The sequence below is a fragment of the Rattus rattus genome, chromosome 15 (assembly GCF_011064425.1).
Source record: "Rattus rattus isolate New Zealand chromosome 15, Rrattus_CSIRO_v1, whole genome shotgun sequence".
NCBI classification, from domain to species: Eukaryota; Metazoa; Chordata; class Mammalia; order Rodentia; family Muridae; genus Rattus; species Rattus rattus.
In genome coordinates this window covers 13,364,520-13,377,826 of record NC_046168.1, presented here as the reverse complement: position 1 = coordinate 13,377,826, position 13,307 = coordinate 13,364,520, and positions in this window count along the sequence as shown.

The following is a 13,307-nucleotide window of genomic DNA, read 5'->3' as shown; positions in this document are numbered from 1 at the left end:
AAACAATCCAGGATCTAAAAATGAAAATAGAAACAATAAAAAATTACAAAGGGAGATAACCATGGAGATAGAAAACCTGGGAAAGAGATCAGGAGTCATAGATGCAAGCATTACCAACAGAATACAAGAGATAGAAGAGAGAATCTCAGGGGCAGAAGAAGTCATAGAATATTGAAACAACCATCAAAGAAAATGTAAAATGCAAAAAGCTCCTAACTCAAAATATCCAGGAAATCCAGGACACAATGAGAAGGTCAAACCTAAGGATAGAAGAGAGCAAAGCTTCCCAACTTAAAGGGCCAGTAAATACCTTCAACAAAATTATATAAGAAAACTTCCCTAATGTAAAGAAATAGATGCTTATAATCATGTACAAAAATTCTACAGAATTCCAAGTAGTTTGGACCAGAAAAGAAATTCCTCCTGTCAAATAATAGCCAAAACACCAAATGAACAAAACAAAGAAAGAATATTAAAAGCAGTAAGGAAAAAGATCAAGGAACATATAAGGGCAGACCTATCAGAATTGTACCAGACTTCTCACCAGAGACTATGAAACCTGTTTTGTGACTGATTATATAGTCAATTTTGGAGAAAGTACCATGAGGTGCTAAGAAGAAGATCCTGAGCAGATTTCATACAGACCCTAAGAGAACAAAAATGCCAGCTCAGGCTACTATATCAAACAAAACTCTCAATTAACATAGATGGAGAAACCAAGATGTTCCATGACAAAACCAAATTTACACACTATCTTTCCACAAATCCAGCCCTACAAAGGATAATAGATCGAAAACTCCATAACAAGGAGGGAAACTACACCCTAGAAAAAGCAAGAAAGTAATCTTCTTGCAACAAATCCAAAAGAAGAGAGACACACAAACATAACTCCACCTCTAACAATGAAAATAACAGGGGAATAACAATCATTGGTTCTTTACATCTCTCATCATCAATGGACTCAATTACCCAATAAAAAGACAATAGAGTAACAAACTGGATATGTAAAGTGGACCCAGCATTTTGCTGCCTACAGCAAACACACCTCAGTGACAAAGACAGAGTAAAAGGCTAGAAAACAATTTTCAAGCAAATGGTCCCAAGAAACAAGCTGGAGTAGCCATTATAATATCAAATTAAATAAATTTTCAACCAAAAGTTATCAAAAACATTAAGAAAGAATACTTCGTATTCATCAAAGAAAAAAATCTACCAAGATGAACTCTCAATTCTGAGCATCTATGCTACAAATGCAAAGGCACCTACATTCATAAAAGAAACCTTACTAAAGCTCAAAGCACACATTGCACCTCACACAATAATTGTGGGAGACTTCAACACCCCACTCTTATAAATGGACAAATCATATAAACAGAAACTAAACAGAGACACAGAGAGACTAACAGAAGTTATGAATCAAATAGATTTAACACATATCTATAGAACATTTCATCCTAAAACAAAAGAATATACCTTCTTCTTAGCACCTCATGGTACTTTCTCCAAAATTGACTATATAATCAGTCACAAAACAGGTATCAACAGATACAAGAAGGTTGAAATAATCCCATGCATCCTATCAGATCACCACGGACTAAGGCTGGTCTTCAATAACAACAAAAACAACAGAAAGCCCACATACATGTGGAAGCTGAACAATAGTCGACTCAGTGATAACTTTGTCAAAGAAGAAATAAAGAAATTAAAGACCATTTAAAATTTAATGAAAATGAAGGCACAACATACCTGAACTTATGGGACACAATGAAAGCAGTGCTAAGAGGAAAACTCATAACTTTCAGTGCCTTCAAAAAGAAACTGGAGAAAGCATACACTAGCAACTTGACAGCACACCTGAAAACTTTAGAACAAAAAGAACCAAATACACCCAAGAGGAGTAAATGGCAGGAAATAATCAATGTCAGGGCTGAAATAAACCAAATAGAGACAAAAAGAACTATACAAAGAATCAACAAAACCAGGAGCTGGTTCTTTGAGAAAATCAATAAGATAGATAAACCCTTAGTCAGACTAACCATGGGGCATGGAGAGAGAGTATCCTAATTAACAAAATCAGAAATGAAAAAGGAACCAAGACAACATGAACTAAGGAAATTCAAAAAATCATCAGATCCTACTACAAAAGCCTGTACTCAACAAAACTTGAAAATCTGGACGAAATGGACAATTTTTCTAGATAGATAACAGGTACCAGGGTTAAATCTGGATCTGATAAACCATGACTCCTAAAGGAATAGAAACAGCTATTAAAAGTCTCCCAACCAAAAGAAGCCCAGGACCAGTTGGGTTTAGTGCAGAATTCTATCAGACCTTCTTAGAAGACCTAATACTAATACTGTCCAAACTATTCCACAAAACAGAAACAGAAGGAGCACTATGTAATTCCTTCTATGAAGCTACAATGACACTTATATCAAACTACACAAAGACCTAACAAAGAAAAAGAACTTCAAACCAATTACTGTTGCAAATATCAATGCAAAAATACTCCATATAATTCTCACAAACTGAATCCAAGAACACATCAAAATGGTCATCCATCATGATCAAGTAGGCTTCCTCCCAGGGATGCAGGGATATTTCAATATATGAAAATCCATCAACATAATTCACTATATAAACAAACTCAAAGAAAAAAACCACATGATCATCTTATTAGTTGCTCAGAAAGCATTTGACAAAATTCAACACCCCTTCATGATAAGTCTTGGACATATCAGGAATCCAAGGCCCATATGTAAACATATTAAAAGCAATATACAACAAACCAGTAGCCAACATAAAACTGAAAGGAAAGAAACTTGAAGCAGTTCCACAAGGCTAGACAACATTGCCCACTCTCTCCCTATCTATTCAATACAGTATTCAAAACCCTGGCCAGAGCAATCAGACAACAAAAGGAGGTCAAAGGAACACAAATTGGAAAGGAAGAAGTGAAAATATCACTACTTGCAGATGATATGATAGTATATTTATGTGACCCAAAAATTCTACCAGAGAATCCTAAACCTGATAAACAACTTCAGCAAAGTGGCTGGATATAAAATTAACTCAAACTAATCAGTAACCTTCCTCTACTCAAAGGATAAACAGGCTGAGAAAAAAATTAGGGAAATGACACCCTTCACAAGAGTCATGAATAATATAAAATACCTCAGTGTGACTTTAAGCAAGAAAGTGAAAGATATGTATGACAAGAACTTCAAGTCTCTGAAGAAAAAAAATTGAAGATCTCAGAAGATGGAGCGATCTCCCATGCTCATGGATTGACAGGATTAATATAGTAAAAATGGCCATTTTGCCAAAACCAATATACAAATTCAGTACAATCCCCATCCAAATCCCAACTCAATTATTCATAGAGATAGAAAGAACAATTTGCAAATTCATTTGGAATAACAAAAAACTCAGAATAGCAAAAATTATTCTCAACACTAAAAGAACTTACGGGGGAAATCACCATCCCTGACCTCAAGCTGAATTACAGAGCAATAGTAATAAAAACTGTTTGGTACTGGTACGGAGACAGGCAGGTAGGTCAATGGAATAGAATCGAAGACCCAGAAATGAACCCACACACTGATGGCCACTTGATCTTTGACAAAGGAGATCAAACTATCCAATGTAAAGAAGATAGCATTTTCAACAAATGGTGATGGTTCAACTGGAGATCAGCATGTAGAAGAATCAGATTATTGCCCTGTACAAAGCTCAAGTTCAAGTGGATCAAGGACCTCCACATCAAACCACATACACTCAAACTTTTAGATGAGAAAGTGGGGAAGAGCCTCAAACACATGGGCACCGGGGAAAATTTCCTGAACAGAAACAATGGCTTATGCTCTAAGATCAAGAATTGACAAATGGAACTTCATAAAGTTGCAATGCTTCTGTAAGTGAAAGGATACTGTCATTCAGACAAAATGGCAACCAACAGATTGGAAAAATATTTTCCAATCCTATATCCAATAGAGGGCTTATATCCAAAATATACAAAAAACTCAAGAATTAGACTCCAGAGAACCAAATAACCCTATTAAAAATAGGGGTACAGAGCTAAACAAAGAGTTCTCAGCTGAGGAATGTCGAATGGCTGAGAAGTACCTAAAGAAATGTTCATCATCCATAGTCATCAGGCAAATGCAAATCAAAACAACCCTGACATTCTACCTAATACCAGTCAGAATGACTAAGATAAAAAACTCAGGTGACAGCAGATGCTGGTGAGGATGTAGAGAAAGAGGGGCACTCTTCAATTGTTGGTTGGATTGCAAGTTGGTACACCACTTTAGAAATCAGTCTGGATTTCCTCAGAAAATTGGACATAGTAGTATCTGAGGACCCAGTTATACCACTCCTGGCCATATTCCCAAAAGATGCGCTAACATATAACAAGGACACATGCTCCACTATGTTTATAGCAGCCTTATTTGTAATAGCCAGAAGCTGGAAAGAACCCAGATTTCCTTCAACAGAGAAATGGGTACAGAAAATGTGGTACATTTACACAATGCAGTACTACTCAGCTATTAAAAACAATAACTTCATGAAATTTGTAGGCAAATGGATGGAACTAGAAAATATCATTCTGAGTGAGGTAACCCAATCACAACCCCCCCCACATATTGTATGCACTCACTGATAAGTGGATATTAGCCCCAAAGCTCGAATTACCCAATGATAAAATCCATAGACCATATAAAGCTCGAGATGGAGAATGACCAAAGTGTAGATGCTTCACTCCTTCTTAAAGGGGGGAACAAAAATATTTATAGGAGGAAATATAGAAACAAAGATTGGAGCAGAGACTGAAGGAAACTCCATCCAGAGACTGTCTCCTTGGGATCTAGCCCATATACATATAGCCACTAAAGCCAGACAATATTGTTGTAACTAAGAATTGCATGCTGACAGGAGCCTGATACAGCTGTCTCCTGAGAGGCTCTACCAGAGAATGACAAACACAGAGGAGGATGCTTGCAGTCAACCATTGAACTTAGAGCATGATCCCCATTGCAGGAGTCAGCCAAAGGATTGAAGGAGCTGAAGGGGTTTGCAACCCAATAAGAACAACAATACCAACCAGCCCGTGATCCCAGGGACTAAACCACAATCCAAAGAGTAGACATGGACAGACCAATGGTTTCAGCTGCATATGTAGCAGAGGATGGCCTTGTTGGGTACCAATGGTAGGAGAAGCCCTTGATCCTGTCAAGGGTCGGCCACCCCCAGTGTATGGGAATGTCAGGGCAGGGAGGTGGGAAGGAGTGGGTGGATGGGTGGGAAGTCTGGAAAGGGAGTATGTGATAGGGGGTTTATAGACAGGAAACCAGGAAAGGGGATAACATTTGAAATGTAACTAAAAAAATCCAAAAAAAAGATAATATACCATATTTATCAAATCTGTTTGGGTTTTACAAGCATTATACATCACATTTCTATACCATATTTCAATTTGTTTGCTTATTCTTTCCATTAGTCTTGAGAAAAAAAGGTATACAGGAGAGACACCTCACAGACAAGTAGTATGCCAATTGGCTTTTATGACCAAGAGAAAACAGTGTTCTTTATGGGCATTATCAGAATCTCAAGGGGAAATTTTAGTTGAGTTCCTTAGAATTTTGGAGCAAATCCAAACCCTCTTCAGAAACAAGCAATATTTGCTCAAGAAGTAGTTCTGTGCTACCTATGTATCTTCAGAAAGAAATAATTGCACAACTATATTTCCTTTCATCTAACTACTTACCTTAAACTGTGAGTTATTTAATCAACCAGGCTATAAAGTTTATGAAACTAATACATCCTTATCAAAGGGGGGATTAAAAACAAAAAACATAACTACAGCACAGAATATTGTACCAAAAATATTCCTAGAACAAAAGAAGCTGTTGGCAATGGCACTTCATATAATGTGCCTGAGAGGACTGTCACCCACTGAGAATGGCCTTGCCAGGTCATTAACTTGTATTCATATGCTGCTGTAGTGTTGGACCTGTAGGCTGAGAAATCAACTTAAAATGAACCATGCCCTTGAGGCGTGCACCTGGGTCTATGACGTTTACACAGTAGGTCACGTGTCTATCAATTGCCCTGAGCAAGGCTAAGTAAACTTCTCCAAAAGATGGTACATAGGAATGTTCCTTCTGACACTGACCTTTACCTGGTCCCATGTGCCTTCCACTATTATTCTCCTTCTCTTGGGCTTTGACTTCCATACTTGAAAAGCTTAAAGAAGAGAGCTTTACGTAGTGTTCAAAACCATGGGAGATGCTTCGTTTCTCTCTCATTTTCCAGGTATCTCTAACTTTCCAATCTATTTCCAATCTTATAGCATTCCCACCACCATCCCCAACTAGGCCGATCTCCATTTTCCTCCTAATGCAGTTGGCATTTGTCTGAGATCTTGTTCCTTTTCCCCTCTGATATTTCCAGCCTGACTTCCTTCAGTAAATGTGGGCTGTGTTGTTTCTGCCTATTAAATCACTTCTGCCATGTAAATCACACCGTTTAATTCTTTGAGTTTCAGGCTTGGAAAACTTCAGGGGAAAACAAATAATGGAAAAGTTGACACTAAGGCTATGATCTTTTTAGGGATTAATGATTTCCATTCTAAAACAATAGTTACCTAATGTCTGTAATTTCTCTTCCAGTCTTCTTTTCCTTGGATCTAACTGCCTAGTTGTTCTAAAATGTCACTATGACCTGCTTTGACATTCTGTATTCTCCATATTAGCCCTCTTGAAGGTGGACTACCATACATCTAAGCCAAGTACCCCATTTATGCTTCCACCTCTCTATCATAATGTAACACCCTGTACCTGTCTTTCTTTCAAGTAATAGATGCAGTCTGTTGGGGGTTGGACTGGTGTTCCTTGTATCCATATGTTAAATTCTGTACCCCAAGATCTGGTTGCCCCAAGGCTAGCAAATTCCCTTGTTTACCAGGCTTTGTTGTCCAAATCTTACTCCCCAATTAAAAGCATTGGTTAAATAAAAATGGCTACAATCAATAACTGGGGAGACAAGAGAGAGAGAGAGAGAGAGAGAGAGAGAGAGAGAGAGAGAGAGAGAAAGGCAGAGACAGAGAGACAGAGAGACAGAGACAGAGAGACAGAGAGAGACAGAGAGACAGAGAGACAGAGACAGAGACACAGAGAGAGAGACAGACAGAGACAGAGAGATTGAATTTCCAGGCAGGGAGTCACAGGTAAGGACCATGAGGAAGAAGGAGAAAGGATAAGGAGAGGGAAGGAATACTGAGGAGAGCACAGAGAAAACAGTAGGTCTCCATTAGTCATGATGGACCAGCAGCAAGTTGCCAAGTAAAAATGCCTCCCCAGGAAACCAGACTGAAGGAGCAGAAATATCCCAGGAAGATTCAAACAACAGGTATTTGGGGAGTACAGTTGGGGAAGAACCCAGCCTAGCATTAGAGGATAAGATGAGGGATAATCCCACAGAACCTAATAAATAAATCATAGTTTGAGTCTCATTTATTTGAAGCTAGATGGGGGCAAACACAATTTATATTCTTTTACAGCAGTCCGTTCTAACCATGCATCTTCAGTATTCTGAAGTTGCCTGGAACATGTTGCCCAGTATTGATTTCACTGTATTCTTACTTTGACATGTAATATATGTATTTGATTACAGATAGTGGTAGATTGTTCTCATCTTCATTTCCTTTCCAATTTCAGCATCATGTTAGGAACCCAGTGTATGACCTTAGATGTGGTAATATCTATAGCCATACCTGGATAATGCTGCTTTTTAATAAAAACATCTACAATTTTGCCTTAAACCTTATATTGACATATTCTTTTAGTGTTCACGGGAGACATTTAGTTCTTTATGGTCAAGTCTGAACTCTATCAAAGAGAATTCCCTGCCTACCCCACCCTGTGACATTCAGAGAGTTATGTTGACGTTTTGACAGCTATTATGTTGGCAGGGTATTTCTTTTACTTCATTCCCTGATTTAGGTAGAACTCTAGAGAGCATTGAAGGCTCCTGGATCAATGGACAAGATCTTAATTTCTCACTGACTTGACAACTGTCTTGTGGTTTTCCCTTCCTCACTTGGCCCAGAGATAACCTTCTTCACAGTCTGGAATATGGTGGGGGGGACCCTGTTATCTTGATTGCTGACAGGGTGAGAGGCGAAACTGAATTTACACTGGTCTGATGGGGATGCTGTCAGACTCATCAATTCCTACTCCCCCTTTGAGGTTGTACTGGCTTCATGAGGGCTAAGACCCTCACGACTCCCCAGAAACTGCTCCTAGTTCTGTGGCTGTGCTCTGGCTGGCAGTAAAGGTGCAACATCTGTGGAGCTCTCAAGATAATTCAGAGAAATAGTGCAGAGATCATTTAGCATAGAGTGTTACAGCAGACTGAAGTCATGAGGAAAAAGAGACAAGATGCAAGGCATGGTTTAGTCCTACTTGAATGAGAACAAAACAACAAAAAAAGTTAACACATAAAGAAAATGATGGCTCGCATTGCCAAGCTGGAAAAGGCAAAGGCTAAAGAACTCATCACTAAACTGGGTTAAATGTACACTTAAGTTTTCTGTACATAAACATAATTACAAAATTAAGAAAAAAAGAAAATGATAAAATACCAACATCTTGAATATAAGTTGGAAATTTAAGATCAGTGAACAGTTAGGTTTCTTTTTTCTATTGAGTAGTATTAACCACCCTTCCTCCAGCTCTTTTCTAAACTCATGATTATTTTTCCATGCACAATGGATGGACCCTTTCAGATAGCACTGTTATTATTGAATCATCAATATGACACTTGGAGAAAGCAGCTAACTTCTAAATATACACAGTGGAAGAGATCCATAGACTTTCTCTAAGGTTTTCAGCCTCTTCGAGCTCCCCGTGAGGCATAGATGGTATCTGCTATGTTTATAGAGAAATAAATAAGTGATTGACCGTTCAATTTCCTCTGTTAGGAGCATAGCTGTCTCAAAGGATAGACTTTTTTCATATATGTGGATGATATTAGATATACTAAATTGCATCAAAAATACTGAGAAAAGTTAGAACTGATCCAAACATGAGAATTATCAGAGATTCCCCACTGGTTCTTCTAAATGAGATGATGCTGTATACGGTGGGTCAGCCATCACGAGAAATGGTGGCATCTCTGGGGTGTGTATTATTCTTGCCTCTTTAACCTTCATTCCAGACAGGCAATCGTCCTTTTAAAATGTCCCAAGTCTGTTTGCTTTCCTCCATTTTTAAAGCTGCTTCTTTCTATCATAAAATGTACGTGAGTCTGTTTCCTGGCCTATCCTTGGTGTTCTTTTCCTCTTAGGATACATTCCCCACAGCAGAACCAGAGTGACGCTTTAAAGACATAGACCAAGTCATGCCATGACTCTGCTAAAATGAATAATGGCTTCCTGTGCATATGCAACATGGCTTGCTTGTAAGTCTACTTTTTGGCAAAAGGTCATACTACACATGGATGCTTAGCAGATGATTCTCACATAGCATAAGATTAATGATGATGAGAGATGGTCAGAAAGCCAGTAATATTGTTTGGATAGTTATTAAATGTCTAAAAGGCAGGGATAAATAGTAAACATGATACAATGCAGTGAATCTTCAGATATGAATGTGTTGGTTGTTTTTATCTCTGATTACATAGAACCATGACATAATTTATGAAATAGCAAGAAACCTTATGAAAACAGGCCTCCTGGTTTTCTGAGCTTATGAGAGGTTTTTACTTAAGTTCAAATGAACACTGGCAAGACTAGAGTTAGACTGTATGCCCTGCCCTCTCTTTCTATAACCACTGCAAATCCTCTTGTATAAAAAGGCAGGAGAGTAGGGCTATCCATAATCCTAGGCTCCAACAAATCAATTTCTAGGCTTTGATGTAACCTGTGCTTAAAATGGTTTCTCTATAGACAGACACTGCAGCGTCACATGTTGACATGGTGTTATGTGAATTGTTACTACAATAGACTATGAGAAGGGAACTTCAAGCATGAAGCTATCTTCCAAGGATCACTGGCATAAGCAATGTGGCTTGGAGAAGGGGAGAAAAATGAAATATCATGCTTTAGGAAAGGGTAGAGGGCTCTTAATGAAATGTGTTCATAAGAAGGAATCAATGGCCATGTGTTACAAACCAATTCTATCACACCCTAATGAACTTGTTAGGTCTGTTAACGCAATATATTAACAAATCAGGGATGGAACTGATGTAGACCTATAAGTCTCACTATTGGATATAATCTTTTCCTTTTACTGAATACTTATGTAAAATTTACTTTGAAGATAGAAGCCATATTGAGGCAAAATGTAACAGATATTTTGAGCCCCTATTGTGTTTTGTATTCCTGGCTGGGCTCCATAGTATATAACAATGCAGTAAAACACTCTCATTGCTTTAAGGGACTTCATTATGTTCTAAGGGAGATAAGTCTATTAAAAAAAAAGCAGGAGAACAGTGATCTTAAAGTTCTCAACAATGAGTTCGGTGAACTATCATCTGCACTGATTGGGAATAATTTTTGTCTCAAAGCAGGTAAAGAATATTTGAGATCTGGAGAAAAATAACCTATGAGACTGTGTGGGTTACATCTAGATGTACCTGTCTTCAGCAGGACACTACATCATCCTCAGGTATGGGCTTTGGCTCCCAAACAGATCAGACAATTGATAACTCATCTTCTATCTAAGGCACCCTTCCATAAAACATGATGGTATATGGAAGACATTTGAAATTACCAAATTGCATTAAAGATGTTCCTTGTTCTCAATGACTTAGACTATTATAGTGGTGGGAATATTCACAAAATATATTATGTGTTTGTGGGACTGTATAGTACATATATGGAACCAGGTGAAATAATAAGAGTAGAACGATAAAGAAGCAGCAGAAAAATATTTTATATTTCCATAGAAATTTTACCGACTCTGGTAGGAATCCAACAGAGGATGTGAGCTCTTAAACCAGTTGGATTATTTTTCTTATTAAAGACAAAGGGAACATACAAGATAAATTTGGACCATAATATCTAAGGTACTTAGGTTTTTCCATTTAAATGTTGTCTATATATGACATTCGCCAAATGTATTAATTTTTCATATATTTGGAATCTGATACGGCATTTTTATGACTGTGTATTTTTAATCCCTCTGTCTTCATTGTGCATGGTGGAAGGGTTGAGTCTAGTACTTAAAGCATGCTAGACAAATGGTCTACCACTCAGTCACACTCCCAGGTCTTATATCTTTTAGATATTTGATTTTGAAAGACACACAATCATAAACTGAATTACAATTACATTAGCACATTGCTAGAACAAGAACACATGTTCATATTAAAATTCAAAATTCAGAATTACTCTTTATTAAAGTGAATCAAACCAAAAGTATATCATTCATCTACATAACTATCATTATTTATTTAATTATGTGTGACATACCATCACTTGCCTAAACAAGAATGTTTACTGTAAAAATATTTGAAAAGCAAATTCTTATTAAGTTATTGGCTCCCCTCTCCCAATTTTGTGAGCATCTATTTTGCTCTTTTCGACATGAGTTGTCAACTCCCTAAAGTTTCTCTTCTGCTTCCTGCTTGCATTGTGATCTCTCTATTTTTCACCATGCATATCTTCTACTGACTTTGGCCGCTTACTTTCTTATTTATTGCCATCATCCCATAATTTTAGTTCATGTCTCCAGGAGTTGGTTCCACTGCTAAGTATTTATAGCCTTTGGTAAGTTGCTTGACTTCCCAGAATTTTGGTTTCATTATCAACAAATGAGAATGGTAGTAGCATCTTTCCTATTCAAATATAGCAGTAGTCAATGAAACAGTACACTAAAGTGTTGAGAGACACAGTTGATTCGTAATAAGGTAATCATGAGCTGTAATTATCTTACCAGTATTTGCTGTGCTCATTAAATATCTTCCTTGATTGTGGGCTTGCTATTTGAATTGCACCTTGTATTTCTAAGTGAAGTTAGGGTTATCTAATAAAACTAGGATCTAATTGTTCTGTGATAGGAAGATAAAAATCATTCTCAGTGCATGGGGTATACCCTGATGTAAAAATCATTTGGTTGCTCCAACCCCATGCTCACTTATCAGCTTATGCTAAAGCAGCAATGGTGCTCACCTTGACACAGGATCAAATAAGATCTGTACTCCCTCAGCACCCAGCGCCCTGGCTGAGGCTACAGTGAACCTCAAAGTCATTGCTGGCCTCTATACTATTGCCTGGCTCGCCCCAAACATAATGATATTGATATTGATTATTTGGAAACTTTACAATATACGCTCTAATCACCTTCATTTTCCAATCTTCCCAGGTCCACCACACCACTCCCAGCTGGAAAACCTCCTTCTCTCCTTTGGCTAAAAGATAGGCTCCTCCTTGTAGAACGTATCCATGTGTGCCTTTTCCTCTAACCCAAGTGTAAGCCATAATTTGGCTCCAATGGTTTTTCAGAACACTCTGTGCATGTTTTCCTTATGATGCTCAATGTTCTAAGTTATGTTTTGCTGCTTGTTTTGTTCTTCTCAACATAGTATAGACTCCTTGAGAAGACTGGCTTTGGTAAGGAGCAGAGTGGAATATCAGTGGGTTCTAGATCACCAAACTGCTCCAAATATTTCCTTATGCTCCCCAATATAATCAATTAGTACAACTAGGCTCTGAGGATGAATGAACACAAAGTTGCTGTTAAAGGTTGAGTTCAATTTTATAGTTATGGGGTGTAAGAACACAAGCTAAGCCTCATCTGGGCGGAATTTGTCCTTTGTAGTCATGTAATATGCTGCATGGGCAGAGGTACCTTTCACTATTGCTTTGACTGCCACCAAAACGGGGGCTTTAACATTTTTATTTTGGGACTAGAGAGATGACTCCCAGGATTGAGCGCCTAGATCATGTGCTCAAAATGTCTGTAACTCCACTTCCAGAGGATCCCAGAGCTTCTGCTGGTTTTAAGCGGTACCTGCATGAGTGTGGTACACATAGAGGCAACTTGGCACATGCATATCCATATGAAATAAATAAAAATAACTTTTAACTAAAAAAATTTAAAAACCAAATACTATACTATGGTGTAGGGTGCCATTTTCTCTTTTAATACCATACATGTTACGAAATGCTAGAATTTGTTTATAAATCTTTATTGGGCACCCTATTTAATAGTTGTTTATGGTAAATATTTTAAAATTTTTCTTCTAGATTTTTAAAATTTTGTTTATATTATTTCTCAAAATTTACTATTGAGAATTTTACA